Raw genomic sequence first — 18,742 nt, 5'->3', positions numbered from 1 at the left:
TTCTTAATTAGACTCTCCATTATTTGAAGCCTTTGAAAACACAATCACACATTTGTATTGCTTTCTTTGCTTTGTTTTTCCACTAAGTTTAGTTAATGACATATGGTGTCTCTGTGTGACCTGTCTTTTATTTATGCATCATTCTTGCTTACTTATTTGTAGAAATATGCAATATCCCACTGAGCTTTTTGGTTAAAAAGACTTAGATAGATTTGGTCTAAAAGTGAAAGTTTTGTCAGTGTCAAAGCTTAGCCTAAGACATTGGCATTGGCATTCAGCCCAGAGTTTATGAGGATCTATGAAAGAGATACACAAATGTCACTAAAACTGATCTATCCCACTAGTACAAGGGTGCCCAAGTTTGGTCCTTTTAGATGCCTTCTCCAACGCACCTAAGCAAATTGCTAAATTCCCTCATCCACATCATTCAGCTCTGCAGAGGCCTGTTAACGAGCCATTTAGTCGATTCAGTGTGTTGGAGAAGGGACGCATCTAACAGTTGCAGGATAGTAGATCTCGAGGACTGGACTTGGGCACCCCTGTACTATTCCATCTTAGGCCTGGTACACACATAAAGATTATCGGGGTGTTTTTGTCCCGATTGTCCCCCTTCCTGACCAAGGATGGCAAACGCCCACGATGTACGATTTTCCTATAAAATTATCATGTGGTCTGAGGAGTGTTAAGAGCAAATTCGACGCGATAATCGGCCTCAAAATGGATCGTAGCCGACAATCAAAAGAATTGAACATGTTCAATATTTTTCTTTCATGTCCTGAGTTGTGACTCTGTGGATTGTAAGACGTAGGACAGAATGTAGCCAATCAGAGAGCAAGCTGACTGGGGAACAAGGAAGGATATGAAGTCCATGTTCAGCCTGTCTTCAGTCAGTTATTTTTTTTCAGTTCTTAATTTATCTGTTAACTCTAGTCCCAAGAAACCACCATTCCCTCGTCTTGTATATCCTCTTCCATGCTAGGTGTTGTGTTTTCCTGTTGTTGCCATGGTTCTTCTTTTCGTTTTACCAGTTGTTCTCATGGTTCTTCTTCTTTGTTTGTCCTGTTGTTGCCATTGTTCTTGTAATTCGTTTTTCTGGTTGTTGCCATGGTTCTTCTTCGTTTTTGTTAGATCACGTTTGGTCACGTGAGATTTCCGGCTCAGAGGACTAGATTCTAGATTGGTTGCGGGACAGAATTGTTATGTATGTGTTGTTCTGTGATGAGATTATCGAAGCATGCCACACACAAAATGATCAGCACTGTTAAATACCTGATTTTTAATCTTGTGTAAAGCCTCGAACAGATAAACAAATCTCATCAGATTAAAAAAAAAATCTTTAGTGTACCAGGCCTTAGTTTCCATTGAATGTATGCAGCTTTGTGTCAGAAGGAGGCACCAGAGCTGAGTGGAGTGTTTCTATTGAACTGATTAAATTACAAGTCCTAATTCATAAAAAATCATTACAGTTCATAACATTTCAACCCTTTTAAGAATTTCCAGGAACATCCAATTGTCAGTGAAATAAGTTTGAAAAAGTATTATATCTTCATATTAACCAATACTGTCATTTATGACCTACAACTGGTCAAAGTCATTGTGTGTTTTTGACGTGGTCAGAAATATTACTATTCATCCTGTTTTTTATTTTTTTTTTTTTTTTATTTTTATTTTTTTTAAGTGGGGTTGTGTATAACTTATAAGTAGCTAGTGTCTTGCATGGCAGTCAGATTGATCAAAGTCTGGAAAATCCGGATCAGCAGGCAAACCAAGGTAATGATTACTTCAGCCAGGAATCTAAGCATGATCTATGTTTTATGTGGGGATTTTCCAATCCCATTTTCTTTCCGTCCGTACTGATTCCGATACCTGGGGTCAAGGTATCTGCTGATTCCTGTGTAATTGTATTAGGAGGTCTGTTAAATTTATACTATAAATAAATTATATTTATCATAAATTGTTAATATAGTTACTATCATTCAATGGCTTTCGCTTTAATCAGTAGGTTAAACTATAAAACATGAATTGTTTCTTTACACTATATATAATTCACAGAATCTTAAAACTGGACTTGCAGTGAATGTTTTCCATGATAACCAGGGGCTGCTCATCCAGGACAATAAATTCTTAAACTTGGTTGCTGCGGTGGCATTCTGGCTTTCTTTTTCGAATTCCTCACATTTTTTTAAACAGCATTTGTCATTGTTTGTTGTTGCTGCGCTTTGTTGCACTTTTCCTTTAAGGCACCAACCTCCTTGTTCTTTTTAACTTGATGGCAACCCAAAGGTTATATAAAGTCACTGGTGTTAAATCTGGCAGCATTCGTGTCGCCTCTGCAAACCTCAGCCCTGCATATTAGACACATCACTGTTTTTCTAGTGGGATTTTCTAATGAGTAATAATGCCAAATTTCTAACACAGCACTATGCTAAATGTTAGTACAACGTGACACACATGCAGCTGCTTCTCCGTCTACCAACTCAAAACAATCGGCATGCAAGATTGTATATTTTGTGTGTGGTGGTGTTGGGTGGGGGGTTGAAGAAAAGGATCATGATTCCATTTCCTTGGTATCAGATGGTGTTTAGACAGAAATACTTGTCAATCCCGATCCCTGAACATTTGGGAGGATAATATCAGTATAGGCCCAACTCCACGTAAAACTAATACAACAGATACACGTAGGTGAGCCAATACTTTTTAAGGCAGCTAGAATTCTGATACATACTACAAGAAATTAATGGTTTTGAAATAGGCTTCTTTTCATGAAGATGTCAATAATTAATTTTAATTAACTGAAACCTCTTAGAAATAATGATGATATTCATAAAGCTTTTGAAAGGGTATGTATTTGTTTTTGCTTGTTTTTGACTGCAGATGACCACTATATGCAGTCACAGACCCAGATACTTTCGGCTCTGTCAACATAACTTACTCACTTGGTGAAAGTTTACACAAACATGCAGCAACCAATAGTTTAGTAATTCCCAAGTTGAAATGTCTTAATTATTAAAACTGAGAGAAAGTGTCCGTGTGTTTATCACTGACCCAGTAAGACAAACCATGTTGACCACTTGGGTGAAAGTTGTTAAATTATTAATTTTTAACTACATTATTTATTGAAATCTGAGATTATAGCCCTGTGGTATGGGACAAAGTTTGGATCAAAATGCCTGACAGTTAATGCAGGTCCTATAATTCCCATCATGTCAGTCTTCAAAACGCACTGGGACAGGAAAATGTGAAAATTAAACCCCAAACCTCATTGTGCTACAGCTTTCATGTTGGTTTCCCAAAGAGGGAAACTAGAGGGCAGGCATCAAAGTTAGTGAATAAACTATAAACCATTGGGTTTAAACTTTTGTTGTATCACACAAAGCAAATTACACTGCTTTGTTTTCATACCAAAGTCAGTGTGGCATACATAACGACTTGTCCTAAAGTCTCTGAAGAATTTTGCTGAATTATTAATCTTTAAGTTTGCACAGAAACTCTGATTGGACCCTACAGTACAACAGCATCCACCAAGTCTGTATTAGTACAAGTCATTGGAGAGTTCAGGAGGACATACAGTCATGTGAAAAAGAAAAGTCACAGTGTTTTAACTTTAAAAATATTATGTGTTGTTTAAAAATAATCATATAATTCTTGGATACAGCTTTATATGGACAACAGCAATCATATTACACTGTAGCTATTAATAAGGCAAAGTGCGGTGTGTAATGACAGGAACCCGTCTTTTCTCTGATTGGGTGATGACAAATCAAACTGTCCAATCAGTTGGGGTGTAAAGACAGGCCAAAAAAAAAAAGGGTTTTTTCGCTTGTAAAACACTTCCGTTTTCTTTAAAGGTACAAATTTGTTTTAAAACCATGCAAATCCCCACTACACATTATAAACTTGAATCTCTCATGCAGATGTTTTTTGACATGGTGACAAAACTTGATTTACAAATACAAACTGATTTTTTTTTTTTTTTTAGCAAACATGCATTTACAGCTGAAAAATCTTTATGACTTTATATGGGGACCATAAGTTTCCTGGTCTGTGTTATGACAATGTCAAGAAGAAAATACATCAGCAATGATCTCAAATAAGTTAATTTTGCTGCTCCTCAATCTTGTTCATGAGACTGATGATTGATCACAGGTGGCATCCAAGATGGCAGAGGCAGATGAATCATAGGTATTGTAGTCCGAAACAGGGATCAGTAGACAGGGGAAGACAAGCGCACCGGTGGAGGAGGCACAGGCATGACACGCAGGCACTTCGTGGCCCATTAACTCCTCTGTATACCAAAGTTTACAGAAAGTTCAATACTGAATTTAAAAAAAAAAAAAAAAAAAAAAAAAAAAAGTCAAGGTGTTACAATGATCCAGTGAAGTCCAGACCTTAACCTGATTTTAAAATTGTTGTCTGCTCATAAATGAGTGCCCACAATCCCAGATATACAATAGCAGTGAGCATAGAAGAGCTGGGCACAATTCCTCCACAACAATATAAGAGAAATGAGACTAATAACATACTGTACATACAGTGATTCCTTCAAGTTACTGCTACTACGGGTGACTCAATTTTACACTTTGATTAACCTGCCTTATTTTATACTGATTTGACTTTAAGCAACAGGGTGTAATATGTAATAATTTTTGATTTGTCTGAATTTTCTTAAAAGATAAATCTAATTTTTAGACCTGGTTGTTATGTCCTGATGTCATGAAATTTCAAAACTGAAAGAAGATACTTTTCTTAAGCATGATTCTACAGTGGAAATTTTTTTAGTTTCCCAGGTTTGTCATGTGTCATTGGCCTTGATGTCAGAAAATTCTGTTATTCAATTTAGTTGAATCAAAACATGTCATTGTGTCGCGTTGCTCCCCGTAACCACCTCAGTTTTTGTCTTGGTAAAACAGAGTAAGGTGGAAAAATGCAGGTGCTGTCTTTTGGTGCATGCGAGTGATGCTGGGACTATTCAAAATAGTCACAAACGCACAAAGATAACTTGATAGTAACAATGAAATTATTCAGTGAAGGTGACAAAAAGTCTCCTTTATCATCTGACAAACTGGTAGCTGCATAGCTAAAAATAAGAAGCCTCAGGATATTAATTTTCTTTTCTTTTTGCGTGTGGAAAATTACGGGTGTGCCTTTATGGTTGTTTCACTCTTTGTCCTGATCCTTGGCTTTCTGCCTGTCAAAACCTAGAAAGTCATGGCCTAATTGGAGTGTTTGAATGTGAGGCGGTCTCTTGTCTGGCACTGCCAACCTCTGCAGCCATCTGCCTGTAGGATATAACATCATTTCAGTGTTGGCTGAGACACGAGTTCATACTTACTCATTCAGCAAAGCAGATGAACAGTGATGCTTTCCTTGGAATTATAGCAGTATGCCACAGTCATATTTCACAGACCACAGGTTTATTGAGGATGGCTGCCTGTTATTGTGACAGGGTGTGCTTGCCCGGCTCCACCTCGTCAGTCTTTTTCCCAGTGATATAAATCTAACATACCTCATGAGCATTCTGCAGATATTACACTTTGAATGGGTTCTCTCCGACCTATTTTCATGTGCTCATTTGTTTTCTAGGCCTTGTTTAACAAGTGAATGCTGTTACAGATTGAGGTTTCCTAATTATTTTTCTGAAAACTACATTTCTGGTTCAATTAAACTTTGTCTTGCAAAAAAAAAAAAAAAAACATCTGTCATTTTACAGACAAGCTACTCTCTTTCAGTTGGAAGATTTACATCCATCCATCCATCCATCCATCCATCCATCCATCCATTTTCTGCCGCTTATCCGGAGTCGGGTCGCAGGGGCAGCTGCCTAAGCAGGGAAACCCAGACTTCCCTCTCCCCGGCCACATTCACCAGCTCATCCGGAGGGATCCCGAGGCGTTCCCAGGCCAGCCGAGAGATGTAGTCTGTCTAGCGTGTCCTGGGTCTTCCCCGGGGCCTCTTTCCGGTGGGACGTGCCCGGAACACCTCACCAGGGAGGCGTCCAGGAGGCACCCTAACCAGATGCCCGAGCCACCTCATCTGTCTCCTCTCGATGTGGAGGAGCAGCGACTCTATTCTGAGTCCCTCCCGGATCACCGAGCTTCTCACCCTATCTCTAAGGGAGAGCCCGGCCACCCTGTGGAGAAAACTTTTTTTATTTACTTATTTATTTACTTATTCGCGATCTTGTTCTTTCAGTCACTAACCACGGCTCGTGACCATAGGTGAGGGTAAGAACATAGATCGACCGGTAATTCGAGAGCTTTGCCTTTTGGCTTAGCTCCTTCTTCACCACAACAGGCCGATGCAGTGTATGCATCACTGCAGACATGGCACCGATCCGATTGTCAATCACCTGCTCCATCCTTCCCTCACTCGTGAACAAGACCCCGAGATACGTGAACTCCTCCACTTGGGGCAGGACCCCATTGCAGACCCGAAGAGAGCACTTCACCCTTTTCCAGATGAGGACCATGGTCCTTTTGGAGGTGCTGATTTTCATCCCAGCTTCTTCCAGTGGTCCAGTGAGAGCTGAAGGTTATGGCCCGATGAAGCCGACAGAACCACATCATCCGCAAAGAGCAGAGACCCAATCCTGAGGCCACCAAACTGGATCCCCTCAACACCTCGGCTGCGCCTAGAAATTCTGTCCATTAAAGTTATAAACAGAATCTGTGACAAAGGGCAGCCCTGGCGGAGTCCAATCCACACTGGAAACGATTCTGATTTACTGCCGGCAATGCGGACCAAGCTCTGACACCGGTCATACAGGGAGCAGACAGCTCGTACAAGTGGGTCCGGCACTCCATACTCCCGGAGTACCCCCCACTGGAGTCCCCGGGGGACACGGTAGAATGCCTTCTCCAAGTCCCCAAAACACATGTAGATTGTTTGAGCAAACTCCCATGCCCACTCGAAGACCCTGAAGAGGGTGTAGAGCTGGTCAACTGTTCCACGAAAACCCCACTGCTCCTCCTCAATCCGAGGTTCGACTATCCGACAGACCCTCCTCTCCAGCGCTCCGGAATAGACCTTAACAGAGAGGCTGAGAAGTGTGATTCCCCTGTAGTTGGAGCACACCTTCCGGTCCCCCTATTCAAAAAGGGGGACCTCCACCCCAGTCTGCCAGTCCAGGGGAACTGTCCCAGATGTCCACACGATCCTGCAGAGGCGTATCAGCCTAGATAGCCCTACAGCATCCAGAGCCTTAAGGAACTCCGGATGGACCTCATCCACCCCTGGGGCCTTGTCACCAAGGAGCTTTTTAACCACCTCAGCAACCTCAGCTCCAGAGATGCTTCCTCATCGGAATACGTGTTGGTGAGATTGAGAAGGTCTTCGAAGTATTCCCTCCACCGCCTCACAACGTCCCGAGTCGAGGTCAGCAGCCCCCCATCCCCACTGTACACAGTGTTGACGGAGCACTGCTTTCCCCTCCTGAGCCACCGGATGGTGGACCAGAATCTCCTCGAAGCCATCCAGAAGTCATTCTCCATGGCCTCTCCAAACTCCTCCCATGTCCGAGTTTTTGCCTTAGCGACCGCCGAAGCTGCACTCTGCTTAGCCCGCCGATACCCATAAGCTGTCTCTGGAGTCCCACAGGCTAAAAGGGCCCGATAGTACTCCTTCTTTAGCTTGACGGTCTCCCTTACTGCTGGTGTCCACCAACGAGTTTGGGGGTTTCCGCCACGACAGGAGCCGACGATCTTACGGCCACAGCTGCGGCTGGCCGCCTCGACAATAGAGGCGTGGAACACAGCCCACTCAGACTCAATGTCCCCCACCTCACCCGGGACATTGCTGAAGCTCTGCCGGAGATGGGAGTTGAAACTCTTTCTGACAGGGGACTTCGCCAGACGTTCCCAGCAGACCCTCACAACATGCTTGGGTCTGCCAGGCCTGACCGGCATCCTCCCGCACCATCTGAGCCAACTCACCACCAGTTGGTGATCAATTGACAGCTCCACCCCTCTCTTCACCCGAGTGTCCAGAACATGTAGCCGCAAGTCTGACGATACGACTACAAACTTGATCAGTCGATCGACTGCGGCCTAGAGTGTCCTGGTGCCAAGTGCACATGTGGGCACTCTTATGCCTGAACAAGGTGTTTGTTATGGAAAGTCCATGATGAGCACAGAAGTCCAGCAACAAAACACCACTCGGATTCAGATCAGGGGGGCCATTCCTCCCAATCACGCCCCTCTAAGTCTCGCTGTCATTGCCCACGCGAGCATTGAAGTCCCCCAGCAGAACGAGGGATTCCCCGGAAGGAGTGCTCTCCAACACCCCCTCCAAGGACTCAAAAAAGGGTGGGTACTCTGAACTGTTGCTTGGTGCATAAGCACAAACAACAGTCAGGACCTGTCCCCCCCACCTGAAGGCGGAGGGAGGCTACCCTTTCGTCCACCGGGGTAAACCCCAACGTACAGGCCCCAAGTTGGGGGGCAATGAGCATGCCTACACCTGCTCGGCGCCTCTCACCGGGAGCAACTCCAGAATGGACAAGGGTCCAGCCCCTCTTAAAGGCAGTGGTTCCAGAGCCCAATCCATGTGTTAAAGTGACCCCAACTATATCTAGCCAAATCGCTCAACCTCGAGCACCAGCTCAGGCTCCTTCCCTGCCAGAGAGGTGACATAGATTTACATTGAAGGACATAAATAATAACAATAATAATAATATTTTGGTCCTTACCACATCATAACATGAGATAACTACAAACTCAGATATAAATCACATTCATATAACTGTAAACCTTGTGATTTCAATCAGACTGGAGTCTGAACTGTGACTGGATCATTGCAAACTTTGATTCTTTTCTTTTTCAGTCACTAGTTATAGATTTGCTGTGATAGTTTTCCTGGTAGGTTACCCAATTATAGACAGGTTTTAGTTATAAGACAGATGGTCTCACGTTTGACTCTAGGTTATTTTGGTATAAAAAGAATTCATGGTCCACTCAAGTGCTAAATTAAAACATTCATGTCTAAAGGCATGCCATGATATGGAGCATAGCACATGTTCACCATCTCAACAGCCAGATGCCACGCTCACCTAAAGAACATAATAAAAGTTGATGGATTTGACCATGAAGTGAGATACAGACCTCACCATATGCCAAACCCAGAGGTTTTGGTACTTTTCTGCTCTGCAGCATCCAGGTGTGTGCCAAGGAGGAAAGACATCAGCAATGATCTTGGGGAGGTATTTGCTATGAATATTAAAAGTAGCTGTAAAATGTATGAAGACTTATTTTACTTCTCAGATTATTTGTGCTCTTCAGCTACAAAAGACACATTTGGCCATCTTTAGAGTAAAGAAGTCTACATTGAAAAAAATGGATAGCTTTAAATTCCACATCATCATAAAATATAACCCACCACTATCTAAGATACTAGGACATTGTCCATAGAGCATATTTCACAAACACCTGATACTAACTGTCAAGCACAGTGGTAGAGGGCTGATGATTTGGGCTAGTTTTGCAGTTGCAGGACCTGGACACCTTGCAGCCATTGAGTTGATCAAGAACATCTTTGTAGAGTGTCTCTAGAGTCACGTGTGAGGCCATCGGTCTGACTGCTAATGCTCAGACTAAAGCAGGCCATTCAATAGAACAATGATCCCAAACACAGTAGCAAATCTAAGAATTTATTTTTCACACAACTGTGTATTAAATACCACCTTCTCCCCTTTTTTTCTCCCTATCCTTCCTCTCCCCTTAAGTGTACCAGACTGACATAACGGAAAATATTTGTAAATAACATTTGAAGAATGTGCTTACAAAGCCTGAACATGAAAATAGCATGTTGTTTCCTGTCTGTGAAATTCAGGGTTCATTTCTAGTGTTTATTTTTTAAAGCTCTGCATGTTCAAGAACCTGCTTGTTTTAAAGATCTACTCCAGCTACATAAGACAAACAAAAAAGGCCACTGTTGAATGATTTATTCATAAAAAATCTTTTCCCTCTGTAGTAATGATTTGTGAGGAGTTCTCAAGGGAAAGATGTAACAAGGAATCTCAAGGGCTATTTCTTTTTACCTTTTAAGATTACTTGTATTCCCAGATATAAAGTAACATCTAAAAAAAAAGTAAATGATTACTGCACAAAGTCCATAGAATTTAAACATTCTTCTTCATCACTTTGGTGATGTTGAACCTTATCTAATTGCCTTTTCCAGCTTTATACCAACCTAAATGGTCTTGTACATGATTCATTTGTGTGCCCCGCCCCCCAGGAATGTATTTGAACATAGCCACATCAAGGCAATCAATAATATTAGGTGTGGCTGTGATTTTATGTATTTGAGTTTCAAGCAGTTCCAGGACACACTGAGCGGTGAGCTGTTAGCCCCCTGTTGCTAAGTGATGAAACACTTGGACGTAACAAACAGTTCCCTCCCTGACTTTGTTTGTTTGTGTGTGTGTGTGTGTGTGTTTGTGTGTATGCCTTTAGGTACACAAGGGCAGGCATATGTAAAGGAATAACATTTAACAGCATGTATTCCATGAAGGCAGCAGTAGTTGCACCACATAAATTCATTAAAGGGGCATTCTGTAGCTTTTACACTTAAAACCTTTGATCTCGAGGCTGTTTTAAAGTCTAATTGTTGTAAAGAGTATATTTGGGTTTCAATATCCATTTACTGGTTGTACACTGTAACGAAGTAAAGGGTTAAACCTTCAGCATTGCATCACCAGTTGCAAATTGTGAGATGACAACGTATCTCCAGGTCAAGGCTCGTCAGTCTTTGAGGGCAATTGTCCTCCAGGTTTTAGCTATATCCCTGTCCAAATTAATGGCTCATTTAGAGGCTCGTGCAGAATCTAATAAGAAGGTGTTGAGAAGATTTGTGTCATTTGAATCAGGTGTGTTAAAGCAGGGAACAAATAAAATCTGCAGTGCAGTGGCTCTAACAGACCAGAGTTCAACAACCTGCTCTAGGCTGCTGTTTTCTGTCAGCCAGTGTTCATGTGACATGATGATGGTAGTTATGAATAATAAAATGTGTAAGCTGTAACAGCTGTCCTTTTTCCAACTCTTTAACAAGAAATTCTTTAACATTTATCCCCAACTATGTGCTTTTATTTCCTAACAAAGGTACTTGTGGGTGAAAGCACAGACAAAGAGAAAGGAAGTGTGATTATTAGTCTGTTTTATAATAATTTACAGCAAAATGAACTCAAGCAAGGCTTAGAAAGTGGATTTCATGAGGAAGGAAGATGTATGGAGACATAGCGTGGTGATGTGCTAATGAAATATAAGCAGCACCTGTGAAGGAAACAGAGAAATTGGTAAATGTGGTAATTGTACTATTTTAAACCTTTATTGTAAAAGTAAAAAGTCTCATTTTGTGGACAAAATCTGTTCTTTTATGTTAAGTAATGAAATCAGGTTGCTTCCTTATACTTCTGAGTGAATGCCAGGCCTCTAGTGGGCAGCGAAACTTTGCAACAACACACCTAGGTGTGTACAGCATTCGCATAAGCACAAAACACAACAAAACAAAGGAAGTGTTACATTTCATCTGCTAGTTATTTGGCATATGTAACCTATGCGTCTTCGCAGATGGCATAAATACTCTACCAGAAACAGGTTTTGCTTCATCAGACCAAATAAATTAAAAAAGATGTAGTGGCACAAACATGACACTGAGGTCTGCCAATTTTTGTTGTGCTTTCGTGGGTTAAGCAGGGTCTGAGTTGCAAGTCCAAGATGATGTGAAATACGTCATTGTTGCCAATAGATGGTGTAAACAGAGCAGACGGAGCTCTGATTGTATGTCCAATCATTCTAGAGCTGATCTTAATAATGGACTGGTAACTTGTCCAGGGTTTACCCTGCCTCTTGTCTGGTAGCTGGATGGATGGATGGATGGATGGATGGATGGATGGATCTTTGTAATCATGTTCAGATGTGTTTGATTTTGCAGTCTGATGGAGTTAAACCACAATGGTGAGAATATCTTTAACTTTCTTAACTCCAAATAAGATAGAAGATAAGATAAGATAAGATAAGATAATCCTTTATTTGTCCCACAGTGGGGACATTTTGGTGCTACAGCACCAAAGGTGATAGTAAAAAACCAGTGTAAAAAACAGCTTTACAGAGATAAGTACAAAAACTGTACAGAACAAAAACTATATAAAAAAGTCTATATAAGAAATTTATTTAGAAGTCTATGTAAAAAACATATATACAAAATGAATTTGCATTATTGTACTAGTATTGATATTATAAGTCTATGTACTTTATTAGCTTTCCGTTGTGGCTGTGTGGCTACTGGGAGCAGCAGGAAGGAAGGAAGGACCTGCAGTATCTCTCTGAAGCAGTCTGTCACTGAAGGAGCTGCTCAGTGTTGTTAAAAAGTCCTGCATGGGGTGGGACGTTTTCTCCATCACAGGCGAAAGCTTAGCCATCATTCTCCTCTCCGCCACCACCTCCACTGGACCGAGGGGACATCCCAGGACAGAGCTGGCCTTCTTAACCAGTTTGTTCAGTCTCTTCCTGTCAGCAGTCGAGATGCCATAATAGATGACTGAGGCTACCACAGACTCAAAAAAGGATCTCAGCAGTGTCCCCTGCACTCCAAAAGACCTGAGTGTCCTTAGGAGATACAACCTACTCTGTCCTTTCTTGTACACTACATTAGCATTGTCTGTCCAGTCCAGTTTGTTGTTCAGGTGAACACCCAGGTACTTATAAGATGTAAGACTTGTAAGAAGAAGACTTGTAATGGTGTAAAATGAAGTAGGTACTGACACTGGTGACATTCCCTAAAGATTTCTTCAAAAATGGAGAAAAACCTCAGAAAACTTGTTAGAAAATTGTACCCAAATACCTGTACCCCTCCACTATTAAAACCAGGACAGGATCAACAAGGATCTGGCAATGAGCAAATGAAACCAAGGAGTATTCATACCGAGGGATATCATGACTAAATAAGGAGCAGGGGCAGCGATAGAGGAGCAGGATGTTAGCGCTGCAGGATACATAAACAGGGCATAAGACAGACAGTTATAAATTCAACCAAAGCATGGACCCTTCAACTATCAGGATCACAGACTAACATGAAAAGGGGAACAAATGCAAAATCATAACACAAAATAACCCAACCTGAATTAAAGAAAGCCTAAATGAAAGACAAACAATATACAGAGGACATGATGCTTGAAACAGGAAATAAATTTGACAGAACCAAAAACCTTGCAAATATGACCAAAATATGACCCGTGTAAAAAGATTAAACAAACTGCACAGAAACTTCTACAGGATGCAAAAGATAACTTTCCATTTGAATAGTACAGTTAATAAAATTCAGAGTCAAGAGACAAATTTTATCTCAAGACACTTTAGTTTTTTAAAAATTAGGGACTTTAAGAACAAACAGTGCCGAAATGGTAGTTTTTGAGACCTTGACCAAACCTGAAGCCTTTTTTAATTTGTGCTATGGGTCATCTTCATTTATCCTCCACCAGTAACACCTATACTGATATTTACACATCTTAACAAATCACATAAGCGTTCCCTTTGCTATGACTCAAAAAGTTTCAAATAGACCTTACAGAGACATAATCATTCTGTTATGGGTACATCATTATAGAAGAGAGGTTCAGTAAAATAGTCGCAGGCCTTAAATGGTTAATGAGACAGTCAGTTCATCATAATGTAGTTCAGTTCAATTCATTACAGTTACTAGCTAAGGAAACCAATGGAACTGAGCTTTTTATGTATAATAATCACAGGTTAGAAATAATTATTGCTAATTTATTCCTCAGCTATTCCAGTTTTTACACATTTCACTAAATATATAACCATGCATGTGCATCATCTCACCATAGAAGCCGCTGGTGAGCATAAGCTGCTGAGCGGTTTATTCGGCTGTGCAGTGATGTTGTGAGCGACTCAGCGTGTCCATGACCAAAATAGCTGATTTTAAATCTGTCTCTGTGAGTTCATGTCTCTGTGTGTCACTGTTTGTATTGGAGAGCTTGATTGAACCAACCAGCTTTGGACATACAGGACAAACACATCAAATGAATTGGAATAAAATATTCTCTGTTTCAACACAGCCTGTCACACTAATAAAAGCCTTCAAGGGGCCAATTTAGCTGAGCGAAGTGACAATTTCCCTGAAGAGTTCCAGCTTAAATTCGATTTATTATTTGGCGAAGCTCCTTCTGTCAACTGAAGACAGATGTTCTACCTGGATTTTTTAGGATCTGTATTTGAGTTCTTTTTTATGTAAAAAATATGAGTTGTACTTGCTGAAAGCAAGACTGCATGAATTTGTCTTTCTTATAGCCAGCGGCCATAATTCATTTTGTTCTCAGTATTTTGTGAACTCTATAAAGACTTCTGATATTAAAAAGAACATCAGCCTGTTCATTTTTTTTTCTTTTTTCAATCTATAGTCCCTTCAGAGTTCCTGGAAGCAGGGCAAGAGACAGGATCTCCAGACGTTACCAAAAGCAATCAAACGGTGGAAAAAAAGACGTTTAGGTCAACAATTCAACAACTCAATTCCACATTGCTCATACAGTGCTCCTCTCTCCTTTTGGTCCTCAAAGTGGTATTACTCCAATTGAAAATGAATGTCCCAGTGCTCCACCTCAGCACACACACACACACACACACACACACACACACACACATGCCGGTGCAGCAGCTTTCCATTCACCACCTCCAAGCCTGAAAATCGCCGGCAGCCAGACAGGGCCTCAGCCTCAATTTGATTCCTGGTTCTTTCCTTTACAAGTTGTTTGTCTGCAGAAAGCAGCTGGTGATGCTTATTCCTATTCGCCTGACTGAGTTACTTGAGTCTCCCTCATTCAATGAAAGTTACAATCATCCCCCCCTCCCACCATTACTTTTTATTTATTTAGTTATTCCCCCACCCCCCGCCCTTGTAGACATTTCAGTGAGTTTAAGCAGGTGGAAGGAGGAAGCAGGCGAGCAGATTGTTTGTAAAGCGACACAGCGGAGCGTTCAGGATTCTTGCTGAGAGAGGCCCTTTGATGGGCGACAAGCTAGCGTAGCGTTTGCAGGCCACAGGAGGCTGGTGGTGTACAGGTCTAATGCAGCAAACACAAATCCTGCGATCAATCATGTTTAGCAGCCAGTGACTGCGCTGGCAGAACACCCAGGTCGACTCAGGAGTCGGGATGCGGAGGCAAAACAAGACAGTCCAAAGTGCTGCGTCTTCGTCTTTTCCCTGATCTGGGGGGAGCTTGTGTCTGTGTGTGTGTGTATGTATACTATCTCACTGTATATTTCTGTAGCTGGTGTGTGCTAAAATTCTAAAATAAGACTTAGAGTTGAATGCAGTATGTTTGTCTTTAGATCTGGGAGTATCTACATATATATTTATCAGGAGAAAGTTGAGTGTATATTTCTGTATGCAAAACTGTGCAAAAGTTTTGGGCCCTCATCTTTTTATACTATATTTTACTTCCAAGCAGCCAGCAGTGTCAAACAATAGTTCTCTGGGCTTTCTAGAGGTCTAGAAGTTTTTCTACATCGACCATTTCATTCAGCCCAGTTGTTGAACCCGATCATTTTCAGAGGGATAGTTTTTAGTTTTTTTATTAAAGTACTTACAGTACCACCAATTCATAAAAAAAATTGAAGCATCAAAATGGCACCTATACTAAGAAACAAATGAGTTTTATACATAACAGAAAATGTAAAGACCCATTTAAAGAACCATGTTAAATTGTACCTTGCAGTACTTTAGTTAAAGCAGTACTATGTACCTTGAAACTCTGTGCTTTTGATTCATGTTGATAGCAAACTGACTTTCGTTATGCACATTCCTGGAGCCATCATTCCTGGAGTAACACACTTCACAACTTTTTTCTCCAGCAAAAGGCGTCTTCACATGCCAGCAACTGGATATCAACACAGTGACAGTCTTAAGTTCAGTAGTGTCACTTTGAAATAGTATTTTTTGCACCAACAAAATTATTTCTAGAAAGTTTTTAACTGAAAACTTGGCATGTCTCGGGATGGTGCAGTGTATCAAACATTTAAGGAATCAGACAAGTGGAGGACACAAGAAGCGGCAGACTTAAAATAACTATCTACAGCAGATAAACAGTAGCTGGAAGTGACGTCTTCAGGAATACAAGCAAAGACCTGACACAGGACCTGAGACATGCATGTGGACCTTTAGTTGATCCACCAAACTGTTTCCTGAAGGGTAGCTATCAAGAAGCCATTCTTAAAGAAGAGAAACAGAGAGAAAATCAGTGTCAACAAGTCTAATGGAGTGATGAATCCTCCCCAGAGCCTAGACCTCAACATTATTGAAGCAGTGTGGGATTATGTTAATAGAGAACACAACAAAAGGCAGTTTTACCTACTGATATGATACTATTAGTTTATGGGACTTTTTCATCGATACCAATATCAATACTTCTTGCCCCTCAAAGGAAAATCACAATTATACAGTGCACATTAATATCTTTATTGCATGGGCAATATGGGAGATAAATAAAACTCAAGAACATCAGTACATGAAAGACATGCTTTTAAAACAATAAAGAGTAAACTAAAGCAAAAATTGGATCAAATAAATCTTAAAAAAAAAAATCTATCAAAAAGTAATATGACAAATATAATAAAACAAGCAATAGCAATAACCTGCATTAAACCAGTAAAATATAACAAAACCCCATCATCACAGTAGCAGCATCGCCATGACATCATGACATCTGATATATTGGCCAAAACGCCGAAAAAATTCAAACAAATATTTTTTATTAGCAGAGTGGTATATCGATACGCAAAAATGTATTGAACCTGATATTTTGACTGGCTGATATCAAATTATCAACTCCAGAGTATCAATACACCCATCCCTAGCTCAAATCTAAAGAAGAGCTTAGGAAAGTTCGTCAAAAAGCCTGGATTCCTATTCCTGAAGACTAAAAGAAATTACTATAAATCTTGTCCAAGATAGTTCAGACTGTGGTGAAGAATTAAGGTCATAGCAAATTTTGATTTTTAAACTCATTAGAATTGTAGAAACTATGTTTTTGACTTATATTCTGTGTTTCCATTTATGTTTGCTTCAATAAATCTCTGTACCAGTTTTTGGTTTCCTGCCCAAATATTTAGAAGTGAGGGGGGGGGGGCTCAAGACTTTTCCACAGCACTGTACATGTGTTTGAATTAGTGCCCAAGCCACAAGTCACCATCAGACTGGAGTTGTGCACAGCTGATTAGCTGCAGGAATCATTCCCTCTCAAACCCACTTCAAGTAAGAAGTTTCAGAGAAATGTCTCTCGTACAATCACTGACATGTTTTCATGTGACTCGCAGCATTAGCTGAGTGCCTTGTCTCAGTCATGGTGCTCAACAACCCCCTCGGCAGAGCAGGGAGGAAGATGATGGAAGAGGCGAAAAGTGTGATTAGATTTGTGAGTGCGCAGCTTTCCGAGGCGTTCGTGTGCCAGGATTTGACTTTGCTTTGATATCAGGCTGCAGTTTGTCAGTCAAAGTCCTGGAGGAGAGGATAAAAATCATACAGATAAATTTTTTAAATGAACACTAACAATGTTGTACTTTCAAACTTTAACTTTGAAGCTATTACACTGATGCCTGAAACAAAATGAGCCACACTGCATTTATAATTCCTGTACTGTAGGTCTTTTAAAAAGTATTTTTCAGTCAGAAAACAGAAACTGGGGGAATTTTGACAGAAAACATGACGTGCCTGTGTTTAATAAATGATTAGATTTAGAAAAAAAAAAAGAGTTATGAGCAATCGTAGTTTTTATGAGAGTAAGTTGCCAAAGTTAAGAGCTGTGGCATGAGGAATTCAAAAGTTTTCCTTTCAAAAAATTTTAAGAGTTGCCTGCACTAAATGTATTTCTCCCATTTTATTCTTCTGAACAAAGCTTTAGTCACATTCGACTGGAGAAGTTTTTGGCTTGTATCATTTCATACAGCCAACTTACAGACGTGAAAATGGGGAAAGGGGTTTTGTGAACAAGAAAGAGGGAGATAAAAAGTTAGAATTTGCAGTAAAGGACTTTAGAAAATGATTTCTAATCTTTCCTTTCTGGTTGAAGTGGTATAGTGTTGCAAAGCTGTCTCAGCTCACGTCTCCCAGGAGTTTCACGGGAGCTGCTGGTGCATTCTTGCAAAAAACTCTCCAGGTGTGGAAGGTACTAATTGACTCAAATGATTTGGCTCTGGTCTCTGTCCCATGAAGGTCTCTGAGGTGCGCACACTCACCGAAGGAGGCAACAACGCAGTTATTGGTGGCACCTTGTTTAGTGGAGCGCACCTACATGACAGCCTTGTCTCTTAAGGTTAAGCACAGATGTGTGTATAGCTGGCGATTCAACCGTGACTGCAGCTGCCAGGTAGAGCTGGAAGCCTCACCTGCTTCTTAAAGCATCGGGCAAACTCCTGCAACTACTGCCCATAACGAGTAATGACAGAAAAGGGCAGGAGAAGAGGAACACTTGTCAACAGCAGCTCTTCAGTGCTAATCTTGCATTAAAATTGGCCTCATAGGAGGAGAAATCATCTGCTTGCAGGTCATCCCTGTACACCTCTGTGGCTCCCCCTCTGGGAAATTCACTCTTCCACATCTTCTCTCTTGCTTCTCTCTATTGCACAATTCCCACTCTTTCCCACTGTTCTCATTTACCTCTCAAATGCCCTCTTTTCACCCTCTCTCACCCTTTTCCTCCATCTTCTTCTGTCTGTGTATGCCTGAATGCCAGGCTCACACT

General features: G+C 41.0%; 1 protein-coding gene across 1 annotated transcript in view; it reads left to right on the top strand.

Annotated features, from left to right (window-relative positions):
* LOC121644355 (vertebrate ancient opsin-like) overlaps nucleotides 1-18,742 on the top strand; it is a 95,373-nt gene that overhangs the window by 31,047 nt on the left and 45,584 nt on the right. The gene's annotated exons all lie outside the window — the stretch shown is intronic.

This window comes from Melanotaenia boesemani, chromosome 8, assembly GCF_017639745.1.
Source record: "Melanotaenia boesemani isolate fMelBoe1 chromosome 8, fMelBoe1.pri, whole genome shotgun sequence".
In the NCBI taxonomy this organism is placed as follows: Eukaryota; Metazoa; Chordata; class Actinopteri; order Atheriniformes; family Melanotaeniidae; genus Melanotaenia; species Melanotaenia boesemani.
Note: the sequence above shows the minus strand (reverse complement) of the source record. Positions and strands in the feature narration are given on the sequence as shown.